Raw genomic sequence first — 18926 nt, 5'->3', positions numbered from 1 at the left:
ATGCCAAACCATTACGGTCCTTCTGTGTCTCATATATTTTATTACCTCGATGTGAGTTTCTTTTCGACCGTGTTATTCAGAAAATTGGAAACATTATCTTCTTTCCTGGTCCGCTGCTTTTCCAGTATCGATACCTTTTTATTGTGATTACTGTTATTATTTTTGTTCTTATATCATTCGTTGAGAGCCGATAAGTATGATAGGTAAAAGCATGCGAGGTGAACTTCATAGCGCGACTACTTTGAGTATTTTTATCGTCACGGTTGAATTAACACAAATTTTTTGTTTCGAGTAATTTAAAAGACTGACTGCAATGTATTTGTATAAGTAAATTTTATCGAAAAATTGTTAAATTTGCATTACAATTTTAAAATCTTCAAATTCTTCACTGAAGTCGAACATTAAAATAAAAAATTAAAATATATCTAAAGCGATACCTGTGGAAAAAATAAAAGATTTAATCTAATTGACATTTCCAGTGTGACGAATAATGCGATGCCGTTAATTGACACCGTTTAATGATTTAATCGATTTTGTAATATAATTTTCAGCGTGACGGGAATGAATAATGTAATGCGTAATCAGGGCAGAATTTGATACGAATATAGAGCGTCTCTTTGTGAGCAACAAACGCAACGGAGAGGCGCGCGCGCGCGCGCGTGGAAGGCAACGGAAGCGGAGATCGAAAATTTACTTGCGCGCAAAGGAAAGGATAACTAAACTCGTTATCACGAGCTTTTACCGGCATTGCCGTTGCGATGACGTTTCAGAGATAGAATTACAAAAGCGCGCGGCGCGCCCCACTTTACGGATGAATACTCCGCGTAAGTTGCTGTCCGTGTAGAGCGGCAGATACCGGCGCCGTGTCGTTCGGCAACAGATAACAAAACCGCGCGCGCTTCATGATGCGCGCCTCGTAGCCTCTTTATTATCGCCCCGTATTGATTCCGCCGATATCGCCGCCGATATCTGTCGCGGAGATATTAAATCATCCGTGGGATCCGGCGCACGTACGGCGCAAAATTGATTCGACAACGCGCGTTATTTCTGCCGGGTAGAAATGAGGCGCGCGGCGGCGGCGACGGCGGTCGGAGTAATCGCTTCGTGCGAGAGAGACGGCACGTAGGTATATGCGCCTGGCATGGTCCTGCAATAATAAACTTGCTCGTCGTATAGCGCTGGAATAACTCGAGACCTTGTCTCAAATCCCACGTGATACCCGCGCGAGCCGCCGTCCGGCTCGGCATCGGGTAAAAGCATCGCGCGCGGCGATGGTCTCTCGGTGTGCGGGATAGGGCGAAGTTAGAAACTGCGCCGCGGAGTTGCATCCAACTGTACTGCTCGACTGTGGGCACGGGTCGTTTATATGGTGGCCATTTATCTGGTACCTAAATCAGAATTGAATGAGATACCAGGCTGAATAATGCCGCGCATGCCGAGGCTCCTTTATAATGGGATTTCTGAAATCTACCGTGCTAAATTTAATCTTGATCTTATTGTTAGATTTGGAAAAAAAATTTGGAAATCAATTTGCGAGCAGACTGCGATGCCATGTTTAGGCGAAGCGAGAAATATTTATTTCCGTAGGATTAATAATTGTTAAGTAGTTTTTCGCAGAAACTTATTTTGCTGAAGGAAAATGTTGAACTTTTCCCGAACGAAATTTTTTGTAATTTACGACAATATTTTCTTGTTTCTCAGTTGATTAAAATTCTGAAAATGAATGCAGTAATTTTAAATGCAAGATTATGCTACATTTAAGGAAAGCAAGAGACATTTATTTTCATAAGATTAATAGTACACGTTAAATTCAAATGGTTTTTCACAGAAACTTATTTTGTTGCGAGGGAAGTATTAAACTTTTTCCAACAAAATTTTCTTTAATTTCGCAGAAAATATTTTCTCATCTGCTTGGTACATAAAAATTCTGAAAAGTAATGAAATATTTTAAATGTAACATAAAACTACATCAAATACTTAAATCATATTAATATCATTCTTTTTGGCGAGGACAGTTATCTTTATTAAATAAGGAAAATCGAAAAACATTAATACTTGAAATAAACAAAAAAAAAAAATAGCGCTCGGTCGCTTTCTAATATAATCGTAAAAGCAATTTCTCCATTCGAGCTGTTGATGTGATATTTTTAATCTTGTACGAATGTTTTTCCATTGACTCATGTTTCCTTATTATCAAGCAGCAATAAAGCGAAAGCAACGTTTGCTAACGCGTTCTACTATCCTTACCTATAAGAGGAAGGAAACGTTGCTTCCGGCCGCAGTATATCCGCTTGAAACCACTAGGTATTCCGTCAAGCACGAACGCGCTGCTAGACCTACAAAGCGAGAAGTTAACGTGTGAAGAAAAATAGTACACCGAGGCCCTAATGGCGCACTGCGGTAATACGCCAGGATCCAACAGAGTTCTGTGATTCTCAAAGGATTTACAGTGTTTGCACTAATTCGCAGCACGAGAAGAAGCGAGCGTTTCACTCGAAAACGCTCACCTTTGATCATCGAGAGTACGATTTTGGTGGGACTTCACGGTGCGCGTCGGGGATCGCGGTGGAAATTTTTGGGAAATGCCGAAAGTAGGTCCTCAACGCGCCACGCTTCTCCGTCTGTTAACTCTTAGGAATTGCAACGAGCAAGCGTTCACCGCGTGGCGCTATTGTCGCCTTCGATTGTCTACGACGAATGCAACGGCAAGCGCACAATGTGCGAGCAGCGAACCAGGGCGAATAGTAGGCAACACAGTGCCTCGTGTGCATCTGCATCGGAAGTTATTGTTCCACGCGACTGTACAGTCATACGCATTAATTCGCTCGGTGCAGCCCGCTGAATGAGCGATTCTAGCTAATATCTATGTTCACCCGACTCGTCCTTATTCTGCTCCGTTTACGACGAGCCAATTGATGCATTTGATTGTGGAGTCGGCGTCAAAATAATTGAGGCGGTTTATGCTTCGCACGCCATTTGTTATTTCTACCAAATCGGAAGCCGGGAATAATTATTGAAATATCGAAAGCGTTGAATATACTCATCAAAATAGTTGTATGCATGTTAATTCAATAATTATTGCTATGTTATTTTTTACAAAGAAATTTGTAGATATAGTCGCGAAGAAAATATTTCGACTATATTAACAGAATTCGCGACATGACACAGTTTGATATAAGAAAAAGCATTTCGATGTTATTTGCACGGTATTTTTCGAATTCTACTAGTATAGTTTGGAGGCAACTCCCATTGGAATCTTCGCTAAATCAGGTCGCACTTTATCGATCCGATGTCGACAAACAGGTCCTCCGACGTCAAGTATACTAAACTAAGAAGAGAACAGTATATCGATCTGCAGTATCTGCGAGACATTTCGGTTTATTCATAGAATTATTCAGTACGCGAGACATATAATATATGGAACAAAGTTATTTATCTTGCATAGTTAATTTTTTTTTTCTCATTTTCTAGAATATAATTTAATGGTGTTTTTAATTTCCAAGCACTTTTGAAATTCTTCAACGTTTACGATGCCCCGAAGTGTTTAACTATATTTCCTTAATATTTGAAGCACACATCGCCTAAAGTCAAGATAAAGTAAAATTATCCTCTCTCTGCTTGCGCAACTTTTTTGCTCGCTATACATATATATTTTACGGTTTTTACGACTTTATCAAAAAGTTAGGAAAGATTATGTAGCATGCAATTTTTAAACGAGCGGCTTTTAAGATGCAGTTTCCCATATAATGTCAGAGAGATGCGTAGTTAGAAGCAGACATAAAGTAGCAAAAATGTAGAGCTGCGTTAGAGAAGTCGCGAAAAATCCGGGTTAACTTCGGCTAGTCGCGCAGACTCTACCGAACGGCGTTAGACGTTATATTTTCCCGTGCGTTCGTTACGTCCTGTGAAGTTTGACTCTATTTTCCTTGCGCCGATTTAGCGGCGACGGCGGCGGCAGCGGCGGCGGCTATATAAAAGACGAAGGCGACTTTAAACGAGTTTCTTTATGCGCCGATTATACAAATCCCGCGGGAGGCGAGAGAAATATATTTCGCGTCCGAATTCTTCTTTTTTTTTCGCGCGCTCGCTTCACATCGTCCTTGTTCTAACGTCGCAACTTTTGCCCAACCCCCGGAACTTTCGGCTCGACGTGAGTGACATCGCCGTCGACGAAGTTTTATCGACTCTAGGAAGTGCGAGTACCTTTATTGCAAAATATAATGTCGGTGCACGAGATATATAGCGGAAGATTAGATAAGAGACAAATTTGCATGCTTTATTCCTGATGATGAGTCTCGAATGAATCACCCGAAGTGAGAGTACACCGGATGAGTTCACGTTTAGACATATTTCCAGAGATGTATTACGCAATACCGAGTTTTATAGACATTCAGGAGTTCGTGAGAAGATTGTACAGGATTTCAAATATGGATTGTAATTATTTATAATGTAATAATTCGAGGCTTGAAATTTTGCCGGATTTTTTTTTTAACAGTGTTATGCTATAATTTTTAATTCATCGTGAATCTTTATACTAAAATTCTTCCCAATCTATTTTAATATATGCAACTCATTACATATGTCACTAAAAAACACTTTTGAAGTTTTTATGAGTTGATTTTATTATCTTAAAAGATTTATTAGCGCTATTTTATTGCCCGGATTATTCAGACCGCCGCTGCGGGGCAAAGACAGATCTCGAAATTGCCTGCGTCTGCAACGCACTTCAAAGAGTAGTCGGATGCGTTTCTCTAACTACATCCCCTTTTTTGCCCGGGTATCCGTCGGGTGATCTTTTTGATCCGGTAAAATTTTGATGGAATAGCTATCGTGCCGCGTTACCGTGCATTCGGAACTCTCCGGATGCGGTTTGATTGCATTCTAGCAACGGTATGCAATCGGTATGAGCGCCCCGCTTGCGAGCCGGCAGCGCATTCGATATAACGTACCTAAGGTAAAAGAGAAATATAATAATTCCGTTGATGACGGCTGCGCGCGCGGCGGTTGCCCCCTAATCAGAGATAATTCTCGACACGAGCGATTTTTTTCAAAGTTTTGCAGAAAGACCCCATTATTGATGAGTCACGTAGAGATTTGATTGGACGAATGTGCAGTGCGGTTCGCGAACGAGGATTATTAACTCTTATTATCTCACATCTCCTCAGCTTTCTTGCACAATAATCTATTTGTAGAGACTGTATTGTAGAAATTAAGGACAGAATAGATAAACGAAATGAATAATTAAAATATTATTATTTTCAAGAGAATATATATATTATATATTAAATTTAACGTGTTCATATCACAGAACAAAGAAGGCGATTATCCCGTTATTCGAATGAGAAATCGATAGCTCGACCTTGTAGGCGACTGTCCGATGATTCTGATGACTTTCGCAGCCAGTGATTATGAAAGTCCACACAAGTCATATATTTTTTTTATTTAAAAAACAATCCAATATATTTATCTTTATAATGTAATTTAAAAAAGTGAAATTGATAAATTTTATTTAAATTTTCTCGATAAACTCAATTTTTCTGATTTTCGAACCACTTTTGTAATTACTGGCACATACAATATTCTTTCGCTCAGCTGAAGCCGATCCGGCAATGTCCGGATGATCAAAAGTATCTATTGTTTTCCTCGCATAAACAGATCACCGACCATTCGGTGAATAATACGGTACATATAATCCGTCAGAGTATATAATACGTGTTCTATTACATTGTAATATATTCCCACAATATTAACAAATACTACATCTGCAACATTGCATTTGTTATCGCGTATAGATCTACGATCGCGCGGAAACATTATTTCTTGCCAGGCATTCCGCGTAAAGAAAGGGGAAAAAAAGCGGCTTTTCTTCTTTACTTCAAAGCCAATTCGAATGCAAGAATCTCTTTATTTTGGTTTGATGCATGCGGTTTATGTCGTAGTCGCTCGCTCCCATGGCGCCGTCTTACAATATCATACACGACGAAAGATACACAGTGGGCAAGGGCAAGAAAGATATCCTCTTCCAGAATCTTATTACGGCATTCTTCTCGGAAGTGCCTTCCGCATGATCGCATGAATGAATGAGTAATGCATCGTCATGAATTAAACATGTGGACGCGTGCGCACCGCACCGACGCACCGCGTTATGCTCTAGTGTACATAGAGAAACCAGCGAGACTTAACGACGTACGTCTGATACGATCACTCCAAATTAGCCGAGTTTCAAGAAAAGCGCGCGGCTATAAGAAATCGCGACGGGAATATTTCACCGCGATTTACAAGCTCGATTCGCGATCATCGGTCAATTATCTTTTTCAGTTTGTTGTCCGATGTAAAATTTATATTGCAAACTTTTATTGATGCAAAAGATTCCGTCGGGTTTTTACGGGTTAGATAAAATTAGAAACCGGTAGCTCTTTGAAAGAAGAATTTCACTCCAGAGTAGAGTTCTATTGAATCGCCAGTGGCGAGATCACCTTTCCCGATTTTCCCGCAACTCGTATAAAATTAATCTGAAAGTCTGCGAAAGGGAAGAAAGATAATTTTTTGCATCTGAAAAGAAGCGAGAAGCGTGTGCTTATTTTACTCGCAAAGACTTTCGGAGATAATTAACTGTTATTTCGCGCTGCATCAAATATACGGGGAATTGCGGAGAATTGATGTTTACTGCCAAAGCTTAATTAGAGATAACGTACGATGTGCGGACGTATTAATGACTCTATAACCGACGATAACTCGAAAGAGGTTAATAGCCGACGCGGTCATTAACTACTACTTATATTCCCCGGGTTCGAGAGTTGCTTGAACCGTTGGCCGGTTCATGGGTTTCGAAGGCACGACTTGACGCCTTCCTTCTCGCTGAGAGTATATCCCGGATATATTTAGTGCAGGCCCAGGCCCCTCGCCTCCGAGTTTTATTGCTCCGAGGGGAGGCCGATGAAAAACTAGTCGGCGCCGCGTGTGGATTACAGAAACATCTTCCCCGTGCAGCCGTTGCGCCATTTATAGTGTATAGGCCTCTCCCGTGTACGTTTTCTCTCGCTGCGAAACACGATGTTACGTGATTCGCGCGTATCAACCCGCGACGAGAAATTGGACCGGAATTTATGGCGCGGCAAAATCGCGGTATTAAATTGCACATCTGTCTCTCTTGAAATCTGGAAATCTGTCCTGCAATTTTCGTGACATTTCGCTGTCGCATAACCGTCGCAGTTTTATGGAAATGCGACATTTATTTTCCTGGCCGCGCGTGGCGCACGAACGCGTTGAAAGTAGTACGAAAAACCGCCGCCTGAAGATGCAATTTATTGACTGCGAGAGGAAGCCCGGGTATCGTGCGATGATCGCATAAGCGGCCGTAACCGACGCGGGTAAACTGCGGCGTAACACGAGAGATACGAGAATGGGTCCTTAACGAGTCGCGAAGCCTTGCGGTGCTTCCGCGTCGCGGTTTGGTTCCTATCGTACCTTCGTGGCCGCCGCCGCCGCCGCCGCCGCCGCCGCCGCCAAGGTCACGTACGCGGTAGTGCGAGATTAATTATTGCGCGCGGTGTAAACCGTACGCTGTAATATTAGCGCGGAATAAATTAGTCTCGCGCGCTGCCCACGGCCGGCAGATTAGAGGAATGCGAGGGAGATGGAGCTATCTTCGGGAGAAGATGAATTATTCTCGTATTAATCTCGCGCTTGTCAGGCGAACGACGAGTGCAGGAGAGATGGCCGCGGAGAATAGAGTACCTTACCTGCGCGCTCTCAAGTGATTAATTCTCAAATTGGAAGCTACTCCGCCGCTGTGAAATGAGATTTTCAGATGAAAAGTATTTACTAAGCGCGCGCGCGCGTACAGTTGTCTGCCTCCTTGTAATTGTATTTCACATTAATGTGAAAATCCGCAACGAGTCTTTCGTATTAACATTAAGATGTGTAATAAGTAATTTCGGATTTTTCAATAGAGAGATGCTGTCGTTGTTTTTTCACGCAGCACGCTTAGAAACTCGGACAGAACTCGATTACAACGTTCGGCAAATAAACATCTCATTTACTTGTTAGCCGAAGCGGACAGATTTAGATATTTCAATATATTCAACGCAAATTGTATTGCCGAAGGTTTTAGAAAGAGAAATGATTATCATATTGAAGAAGCTGTTACACATTTCCATCGACGCGTCGGTATATCGGACAATTTGGCAAACAACTTGTTACATTCAGCCGGATGTTTCTCTTCGTTAGGCATTGCAGATGCAAATTTGCGGCGGCTTGTTATCTGGCAATCAGAGTATACATTCATACCGCGGAGGATCCGCATCAGAACGGATCAAAAGCCGGAACACTTCCCTAATGAGTCGTTGCCTCTTCTACTCGCGCGTCGTCCAGCCCTCGAGGCTAATAATGTCACGTACGTAGGCAGAATGAAATTCATTATGGGCTATGCGAACTATAAAGCCCTATGCAGGCACGGAACGAACTAATCACCCAACGAGCTTCTACGAACCGCGGCCGGAAGCGCGGTAATGAACTTTGCGCACGATTTCGTGCGTAACTTTAGCGCTCCGCAACGATCCAGCGCGCACGATATTATTGACACCGTCAAAAATGTCCCTGCAAAATTCACTAGAAAATAAATATCTTTTTTTTTTTAATCGTAGAAAAGTTTTCTCCCGCGACTCGCCTTTCTGCGCGTCCTTTAATCGCTTGTTAATGAAGCACAATTTTTTTTTTAAGTAAATAAACGTATTTAGGATACGCGCAAGAAATGTATCCATCTTGCGAGATTTCCGCATTTGGAAACGTCGCGTCGCCGTGGTAATTTAAGCGCATATAATGCAACCTTGGAACAATGCGAGGAACCAGCGGCCCATTATAAGCGGCGACAAGAGGGTATTGTACCGGATGTCTCGGGCTCTCCGATGTCCTCAACGAACCGACACTCGCGCGCACGCATGCATCGCGGAAATGTGTGTACACGCTTTTCGCGTGCGACGAGCGTCATTATAGAGCCGGGCCGTGTATGTGTCGCTGGCTCTTGGTATCATGCTGCTGTAGCACCATGTGTTCGCAACACGCTCGATCATAGTCGTATTACGATGATGTTGTGAGCGTCAGGGCTTGGGCTTCGTTTCGTTCTACACGGAGCGTTCTGAAATTGACGGAAAGTGGATGGATAACATTCATCGTTGCAAGCTCGAAATCGATTTATCTTTAGCGAGAATATCAGGAAACTAATAAGTTTCTGGTTATAAATCATCGAGTGGGAGAGCCTCCGTTTATAAATTAAGGCGGACATAGATCGGAGACATGGATAAATAATAGGGCAGTGCATTAATTCGTAGAAATAATCTGCTGCGATGTTTTCATTTAAAAAAAACTCTTAATTAAAATTTTAATGGGAAGAATTACATTGAAAGCGTGTAATAAAAACACGCGCGCGCCTACATATTTCCCTTATCGCAAATATTGCTACTGCAAATAATGCTGCTCAGTTACGCTTTATTTGCGGAGAGCCATGAGCACGCATGCACATTTATGCATTTAAATAACTTATTTCGAAAGTTACGCGCGGGCGCGACACGGGCAGAAGAGAGAGAGACACGCCCCGAATCTGTATTCTCATCACGAATGCAAATGTACACATTTTTCCGATTGAATCCGATAACCCCCGGATGTTTAATCCAGATCCGGCGCACGGCGGTTCGCGAGAGGCGAAATGAACTTTTAGCCGTTTCATATCCACGAGAATGGAATCCGCGAAAAACTTTAATCTGGCTTTCAATCAACTAAGCCCGCCGTCGAGGGTGAGCATCTCTCGAGAGCGGATCGATTGCCGGATACTCGAATACATTTGTAAGGATCGGCGTGGCACGGCCGATATTAAGTCCCGCCGCGCGGTCCAGATTAAATTTTATGAAAACACCGTCACGTGCTCGCGGCGAGGCTCCGACGTTTATATGGGATGTCGCGAAACGAAAAACGGTCAATTTGGACAGAGTTTTCATGCGAGAGGAAAGGAAATTCTGTACCAGAATCGAAACCTTGACGTTCCTGTTCGGAGGGTTAAATTCTAAAAATGAAGTTCCACCTTGGAAACCACCTCTGATGACGATCGATGACGGGACTAGGCCGACGAAGCATTTCCGCTCGACGGAATGTAATTGCCACTTCGTTTTCGCACTTTATACAGATCTCGTATTTGACTGCAGTTAACGGCAGTTAATTCCGTCGGCATTGGAGAAAAGTCCAGTCGCCCGGGCAACCGGCGACGCGAAAATGCCAGAAATTCTATTTTGCTCGCAGTATGATTGTGTGACGCGATCGGCTCTGGGATCACCGGCCGCCAGATTCCATTTGCTTTCTGCGTAATTACGGTACTTTCGCAGTTGCTAAATATTTTAAATAATGAACGACGTCGATTTCCGATGCGCGTTTGTTTCAATTAAATAAGAGCGTACACTGCTCTTCTCTTTCATCGCGCAGCATTATTAGGCTCGCAGCAGGAAACAATATGCTGCTCTTCTCTCTCGAAATAACATTCGATTAAGCAAATGTTACAAATGCACATTGCATTACGACCGATATATTATGATTATATAACATTAAGAATTTAGAAACTCAATTTCCTCGGTGCGGTGCGAATAATTGACGAATCCGACCAACCTCTTTTTTTTATCAGCGTTACAATTAGTGTTTCGGTAATCTGCGTTTGGACGCTTGTACGGGGAATAAGCGTGCGTGAAATGCAATTTGCATTTGCTAATCGAATCACACCCGCGGCAAATAGCCCCAAAATTGCAGTTGCGGCACAAATCGCATTTTTATTTAATACCGCGAACTCGTCGCCAAAGTTAAGTAGCGGATGAATATGCATCAGTATGCAAAATTTTCTCGTCACATAATCATCGCGCGGCGTAAAATAAAATGCCGCGTTCGCGAAAACAATGTCCTATCGATATCGCTTTTTTGCGCGCTCAATTAAGCTGTAGGCGCAAAGTTGCGAAGAACCTTCTTGAAATTATCCTCTTTATCACCAACTCCGCTAATAATTTGCATCAATTTTTATGGATACGCTAATCTCGTTGTCGTTTTTTTTTTTTTTTTTCGCCCTGTGTCGACTTGTGTTTCTCTGCTGTAAGAAACGACAGGCAGAGTCGACGGAGCGTATCGAACGCGCCTCTTCTCTCGAAGGAGTTTTCCGTCTAGACGCTGGACGTTTTGATAATAGCATCTTTATGCGAGTAGTTTGGAAGAAACACGAAAAGTCCCTAAGGCACCGTACGTACGCAGTCGTTTGCAAAACGGAAGGGATGGATTCTGCAACTTTTGGCCTACCGCGCGTCACTCCATTGTTGCGTCATAAATACATTCGGAAGTGTTCTTTCGCGAACGCACAGTTTTCTTGCTTCACACCAGTTCAGAATCTTCGGAATACTCAAAATTAGCGCTCTTATCACAATCAAAATTAACCGCGAAATTAAACAAGAATAACACATCGGGATTGATAGGTGAATATTTGAAAATTAAATGCCAATAAAATTAACAATAATTATCCTCGATGATTGGGTCGACACGGGAATTTCTCGCGATGAACTGAGGAAAGTTGGTTAATCGCCGGCAAACTTTTTCTCGCGCGCGTCACGGCGGAACGGCATTCGTTTACCGGCACATTCAATGAAAGCAAATACAGCTGCTGTTCCAGCGGACGGTGCGCGCGTACGCGAGTATATACAAAAGACGCGGATGCAGCAAACGTGATTTATTCGATGCCGGGCATTTTATGCGCGCTCTTTATCGCCCCCGGCATTATACATCGGCGACAATGTAGAAAGTTGCGGCCGTGCTTTTTATTCGTCTCTTGAGCGAGGCGGGGGGGGGGGGGGGCAGTCATCGTTTAATTGCGACTATCGATCTTGATCGCTGGCCGCTGCATAATGTGTTACGAACTAAAACAGGCGCGATGTATTGCATCTCCGTTCGGTTCGCTGTAGTTTCAGTTTACTTTGGTCTTAAACGAAAAAGTTGCTTTATAAATTACTAAAGTTACTAAATGGCCGCTCCGGCTGCTGCATCGATTCGGTTTTGCTTCGTACTTTTCTTTTTTTTGCCTCCTCCCGTTCCCGTTATGTTATCTTGACGACCGGAGCAGATCGAGAGAGGGAATACCAGTTGTCTGCGGATTTCAAGAAGGAGTGTAAAACCAATGAAGCAGATTAAAACTCGGCGATGCATAATTGCCGGGTTTTAACGAACATTTTTCCTTTTTACGCGTTTATTCGCGATCTCTCCCCTCCCCGTGTTATCGCGTAATCGCCCATTTATTATTAAACTCCCCGGCGTAATATATATAAATACGCGAGTGAGAAATGTCAGCGGAGATTACGCGAACGGGACGAAAGCAGACGATGAAGTACGCAACGGAACCGATGCTCGGTGTAATGCGGAGGTAAGCCGAGGCGAACCGAACAAACGCCCGTGTGCGCCGCGCTCCTTAAGAGGAGCGCGTTCACGGGCTCGCGCCCAAGATTTATGCCACGTGCCGGATTTGTGCCTGACGTGGAATTAATCTTTAGCCCTCCCGCGGCCCACGTTGCCCCGCAAAGTGAGAAACCGCTCATTACTGTATCTGGCTCTGTAACTACGGTGTAACCATAGCAGATATAATTCCTCCGGGCTGGCTGAAATTGTTACGAGCCATTCATACGATCGGGTTTCTAACCGGAATTTGTGGCTTTCCAAAGTTCCAAGCATACGTCATCGAAAATTGATCTTTCGCGCGTACAATTCGCAATCGATTTGATTATAAATAGACGGGGATGAAAAAATTGTTTCGTAAATTAGTGGGTTGCGTGGTAAGAACTTTCGAGTTTTTTAAAATTAATTCATATTCTTTTTTCTTGTTAACACGTAAATTAAATATTCTTTTGCAATCAAGTGAAACGATGTTTTAAACGTGTTGCGTAAAAAACAATAATACTTTCTATTGGAAAATTATAACTCAATATTTAGAACTTTTATTAGTTATTTTTTTATCAGAGTTTAGTTAGTATTAGTGTTAATTTTCATTCTTTACGTGAATATATGGAAAATCGAAAAATGCTACACAATCTTTTTTTGGCTTATAAATCCTAATATTTTTATATAGGAATTGTAAATGTATAATAGATTTAATCTTTTTATTTGTTGTATTTATGGATTAAAAGTGATAAAAACTTGCAGTGGAAAGCATATTACCTGCAAATCCCATTGGGATTGCTGTACTCTGCCGCAAGTTCTAAGATATGCGTCAAGAGCGAAGGATTTTAAAATACGCGATGCAGTGCGCATTAATCTATTCCCCGCGTTCTTTTAGATGCAAGAGAGAGTTTTAACCTTATAAAATAAAATTAAGATGCGGGCGAAAATGTATTAAGTGGGATCGTTCTTTTTTCAGGTCACGAACTTCCTGGAGAATTAGTCTACCTCGCCGGACTTGTTGGTAAGTAATTTTTGAAATCCTCCGAGAGCTACGTCCAACTAGTATGAAACTTATCCAAAATGAGTCCCAGCGGTACCTGGAAAATATTTTTTCTTGTTTTATGCGATGTCGTGCTAATGCGGAAAACTTTGTTGCGCCGTGTCGATGCGTCGTAAAAGAGTTTCGGCTCTCCTCGCGGGAAATTCGCAGCTCTGTCGTATTAAGCTTTTCCCATTTGTGATAAAAAGTAACGACGGGGAAGTCTTACAATATGACGGTGTTAAGGTATCCGCAGTTGCACTCCCGAGGCTTAATTCGTCGAAAAAAAGACTCTTTCGCACGTCGCCGATAATATTTCCGCGCCTTTTTATCCGAGACCGTGCGCGATACGCGCGCGTACATTATCGTAATACTGAAGTATTACTCGTGTCGCGAGCGATAGCATAAATCGACCGTTTCATTTCGACTCGATAATCCTCGAAGAGAATCGAATTTTGCTTTATCGCCACACGCATATACATCGCGAATATCGGATCTGTAAATGTTACATATAGATTTTGAGAGACAACACGGTCTTGGTCGAGTGGGCGAAAAGGTCGAAAGGTGGATTTAGGACGTCGAATATTGGCAATGTTCGTGCCGAGGTGGCGCGGCGGGGGGGAGGGACGGGAGGAGAGATGGAGAGGCGACAGAGGTACGCGCCCAGAATCGTATCCAAAATTCACGGCACGTGCTTCTAACGCTGCTCCCCCAGGAGCCCTTTACCTGAAGAGGTTACTAGCTATTTTTATGTGTACTTACGTAGTTATCGAAAGGGAAAGGGATGCGAAAGCTCGGACCGAAGCTCCGAGGGAGCTGTTTCAGCTGTCAGAAGGGAGCGACACTATAAAACACTTCGATGGCATACTTTGTTAAATGTGTGCTATTTATCGCTGTCACGTAAAAACTTCGATTGTTACTCAGATCCGTTACTTTAGTTGGTGTAATCACTAATAACAATCTTAGTAGCAAAGTTTGTGGGAAAAATGAAGATTTTTCCGAGAGCAATAAACCAGTTCGTCACTTGATTACATCGCGCCATGTCGATTCCGCTTATCAGTTTGCCATTAAGTTATTGAACAGATTTATTTCTAAAACGACGAAGAATGTTTTTTTTTTTTTCAATATGTGTAAATATTGACATTTATGAAGATGCGATTTTATTCGTTATAAAAAGTTTTCAGCTTTACTAAAGGAATTCAATCGTTTGTTGCGGAATTCGATCTTTCTAATATTCTTTTCGCCGCTATCGAAACGTTTTTAAGGGGCATATAAATATTCGACGATCGAGAAACTGTTTGCCAAATGTTAGTTCCGGATTTCGCGCTTTTTTCCCTTTGGTATTCGAAGGAGGCCGTTGCCAACGGTTCGTTGATAATGCTGTCGAATGCCAAGAGTGCGCGTCTTTCCCTCACATTTGACCTTTTCCGGCCTGGCGCGCGACGAAGGAGGCGCAGGGCGCCTCCGCGCCACCGCGCGCCGGGTTGATTTTCTCCATCGTCCGCCAGTGCGCCTGGCAACGGCCTTTATGTAACGCCCTGACATTCTCGGATGGCCGGATGACCTCCATAATGCAGGGCGCACAACGCGTGCTGCTATTCCGCCACCGCGAAATCACTTCTTCGCCGTGATACGGCGAGAATCCAGGATCCATCGATGCGACAGCGACGTCAAAGCGGATGGAAGCCGCGGATGAAACGTCTGATTTGATTACAAAGTTCCAAAAGGGGAAGTATTTTGGAAGTTGGCTTCCCTCTCTATTATCGCAATTATCTCTTCGGGCTTGTGCGGGCTTTAGTTTCAACGACATCCCAATTATTCCGATTGCATCGCGCTCCGTGCAATCTATCGCGCGGGTAATCTATCGCGAACGCATTAAAGGATTATCGCGGCGCGGCGAGAGGAAAAAAGGAGGATGCATTTGCGAGATATATGCGCGGAGACGCTCGCCGAAAGCCCGCGTTAATTAAGGCTTCTTAGCAGACGAAACGGGGCAGACGACGCGTGTATAATTGTTCATTCCCCTGTTGGCAGCCTCGTCGCGGAGGCTTTGTCTCGCGAAATCAGACTGGATCTCGGTGCCTAGTCTTGCACGCTTGCGGACAATGCTGTTAGTCTACAATACAACCCTGTTTATATAGTATTTCCGAGACGCGAACCCTGTCTCTCTCTCTCTCTCTCTCTTTCACCTGTTATCGTCTCGCTTATTCCTTCCGAACTCGTTCCTCGTCCGTTTCCCGGAAATTTCTTTCTCCCATCTCTTTCCCTCTTTCGACGTGGAATTCACCGCCCGATGATCTTATCAATATCGCGCTGCGCTTGCCACTTTTCAGCGCCTATTACGCGAACAGTTATTGGACAGCGAGAGAAACAGAATTTGATCTTTAATATATAATGCAGGTGGTCTGCGGGAAATATCTTCGAAATCTTACCCTCTCTGGAAAACATTTTCCCGACGAAATTTCTCGATGTTATATTCATGTGTACCGCTGCTCGCGAGCTAAATATGACTCGTTTAACTTCTCACAATGCCCGCGAAACATTTGCGAGGGAATAGCGGAGAGGCTTGCCGGAGATACGGGGAATCGGTATATCAATTTAATGAAAATCAGCTCTGCCAGAGACAGCGAACTTTCCTCGTGATTGATGAAGCGTGGCTGCTTGAGCGCATTCATCGTGAAAGTGTAGATTGGTGTCGCTGTCAATGAAATGTATCGCGGCGCGGTGTGTCGCGAGAGATGACGAATGTAATTTAATGCGGAGCTACGATTTTTTCTAATGGATCACGTCGTGCATTATGCAGATAGTGCATCCGAAAAAAATAAATAGATCGGACACGCGTGATGAAATGTAACAATTAAGAATGATATACGTGAAATTTTCGGCGCGCTAGCATCGATTGTGTGAAAGGCGAATGAAATCGGCGAGATTTTGAAATTATCTCTCGCTGCACTGAATTTTTTTTTTTGTGAAAGTCGGCTCGCTAGAGCGATATTTGCTCGAAATTCCAAACAGCGACAAGAATGCGTGCGAATCCCGGGTAAATTTGCGCGCGATAAAGATCGACTAATGGCCGAGGATCGGAATTGTTGATTATCTTCTGGTTTGGCGCGGTAAATCATGACAATGGTATTTCGGAGGAGCTTGCATTATTCGCAGATGCGAATCTCGGCTCGGTTCCGGTTATCAGACGGTGATATCGTTCTATGGGACGTGTACCGCCGTAATAGGAGCAGCGAAAAGGCAGGAGTAGATTTATTGGCTCACGTAAAGTTCTCTTTCTCGTGCGGAAATTTGCATCGACGTGCTATATTGCGGGCGAATTAGATCTTGCAGCAAATTGACGTACACCGCCAAACATTGCGTTTATCGCGCATGTGCTTAACGTCAAATATCTCCCCCCACCTTTTTTTTTTGGTATCTTGTGTGCGTTATCTGCGAGAATAACGTTTTAAGGTATAATGCGATACGTGCGTTACGGACATGTCATTTCCGCGAGTAACGCGGACTAATAATATCACGCGCCGGCCTTTACCCCTCGTACGATCTTTATCGTACATTCTCGTCGTCGACACTTAGGTCGGGCTGTGTGGAAACGCACCCCTCAGGATTGCTCTTATCGGCATCTATTCCGTCGTATGTCGTAGCGACGCCCATTTTCCAGCCCTCGCCTTATCTCGCCGGCTCGCGCGAAAGCCCCTCTTTAGTCCGGCGTTTCACTCCTTCGCCGACTGAAGACAATACCCCCCCCCCCCCTCCCCCCTCCTAAAAAGGTAACAAACTTTTTAGTAGCTGTAGCAGAAAGACCTGAAATGCCGGAAGAAACTACACGAGAAAGCTCGCCTCCGTCGGTTCGGTGTTATATTTCGCACTGTTACACGAGAACCTACATATAAAGTAGGTGTGCATTCGCTTAGAAGCTTTACCTTTAAACCCGCGACGTTTTCGTCAAACCGTTGCTTATCAATGCACACACGACGTTGCATGTGACTTCGCATATGAATGCCGCACAAAGAGGGAAAAATAGCGACCTGCATTGTTGCATACATACTTTTATTTCGACCGCATCGAGAGATATTGAAATTCGACGTAGACGTCAAGGCACGCGAAGTTCGAAGTGTGATCGTATTCATCGCTATCGGTTTTCTAAAATATCACTTTTATCTTACACTCAAAAAAATGATCTTGCAATAATAGCTAAAATTTTCTAGGTGTAAAAAATTAACTAAAACAGATAAATGATTAGCAACTGTTGTGATATTGCATATGTAATTACTTAATCAGTTTAGATGACAGAAACAGAATATATATCTGTATTGTTTGTGAACTTTAAAAAGAAAGTTTCTCTAAAGCGCCTATCTATATAAGATCAATCACGTGTTAGATCATGCAATGAATAACATTTAGCAATGGTACCTAAATTTTTCAGAAGCTATTGCTAGAACATTACTGCTATAAATTCTATATGTATTTCTATATGACAAACAATGTTTTCACAGATACGAAAAATAGCGATACATTCTTGTTGCGATATCTAGAAATCTAACTACATCAGCGAAATATTTTTTTGAGTGTAAGCGATAAGTGATCATTTTAAATATTTCGCTACTTTGTTTAAATTTATTTTCAAAATACATTGCTCATATTTTCCGCAAAGTATTTTTCCTAAGAGATGTACAGTTTATTCTGTTAATAAATATAATTCTAACCTTTTCTCAGCGAAAGTAAAAGTCGGGATCTACTCACACGGTTATCTCCGAAGTCAAAGGCCTTGCCATCAATTGAAAATAACAACTATGTGAAACGGCACGTGAACTCTTACTTTTTAATGATCTGGGAATAAATATGGAAGATTATTTTCAGTTCAAAGAAACTGTAGCCGGCGGCCTCATTTACGGAACAGAGTGAAGTTTCGTAGAATAAATTAGAGTATCCTTAAAGAGAATGCGATAGCGCGGCGACGAGCGAAACCGCGGAAAGGCAGGTCGAATTGGTCGTTAATAATCAAGAAGTTTCTTAGCAGAACGCCGAGTGAAATCAGCGCTCTCGATAGCATCGCGAGACTCTTGGTCTCGCGCTCCGCTCCCGATGGCAAGGCCCCGGCGCAAGTCTTCCTTTCGCGCGCTGCCAGCCACGTCAGACAAGTTCATTACGGTTGCAACGCGACTAACAGGATTTCGCTGGTTTTCGTAACGAGCTCTCCCGGGTCGTAATTCAAAAGTTGATTCGAGTAGCTGCAATTTATTGCTCCGCGCGCCCGAACCAAGACTTTTCCTCGCGAAAAGCGGGAAAGGGGGCTGGGGAGGGGACGGAGGGGAGGGGGGGGGAGCGGGTGGGCGGACAGGACACGGCGAAGAAACTCGTCGTCCCGATAAGGTCGCGAGGAAATTGCATTAAACATCGTAGGCACGTGCGGAGAGCGAGAAGAAAGGAGTCTCGATAT

General features: G+C 43.3%; 1 protein-coding gene across 3 annotated transcripts in view; it reads left to right on the top strand.

Annotated features, from left to right (window-relative positions):
• Window positions 1-18926, top strand: part of LOC105671552 (ankyrin repeat domain-containing protein 50) — a 56984-nt gene that overhangs the window by 17639 nt on the left and 20419 nt on the right. For 2 of the 3 annotated variants that reach the window (XM_012365810.2, XM_012365809.2), the window contains exon 2: window positions 13421-13465. The exons of the other annotated variant lie outside the window; for it this stretch is intronic. The gene's annotated coding sequence lies outside the window, so the exon portion shown is untranslated. The remainder of the gene's footprint in view (window positions 1-13420; window positions 13466-18926) is intronic. 3 annotated transcript variants of the gene reach the window in all.

Source organism: Linepithema humile, chromosome 3, assembly GCF_040581485.1.
Source record: "Linepithema humile isolate Giens D197 chromosome 3, Lhum_UNIL_v1.0, whole genome shotgun sequence".
Taxonomy (NCBI): Eukaryota; Metazoa; Arthropoda; class Insecta; order Hymenoptera; family Formicidae; genus Linepithema; species Linepithema humile.
The sequence above is the reverse complement of the archived record's forward strand: the minus strand, read 5'-3'. Positions and strand labels throughout refer to the sequence as shown.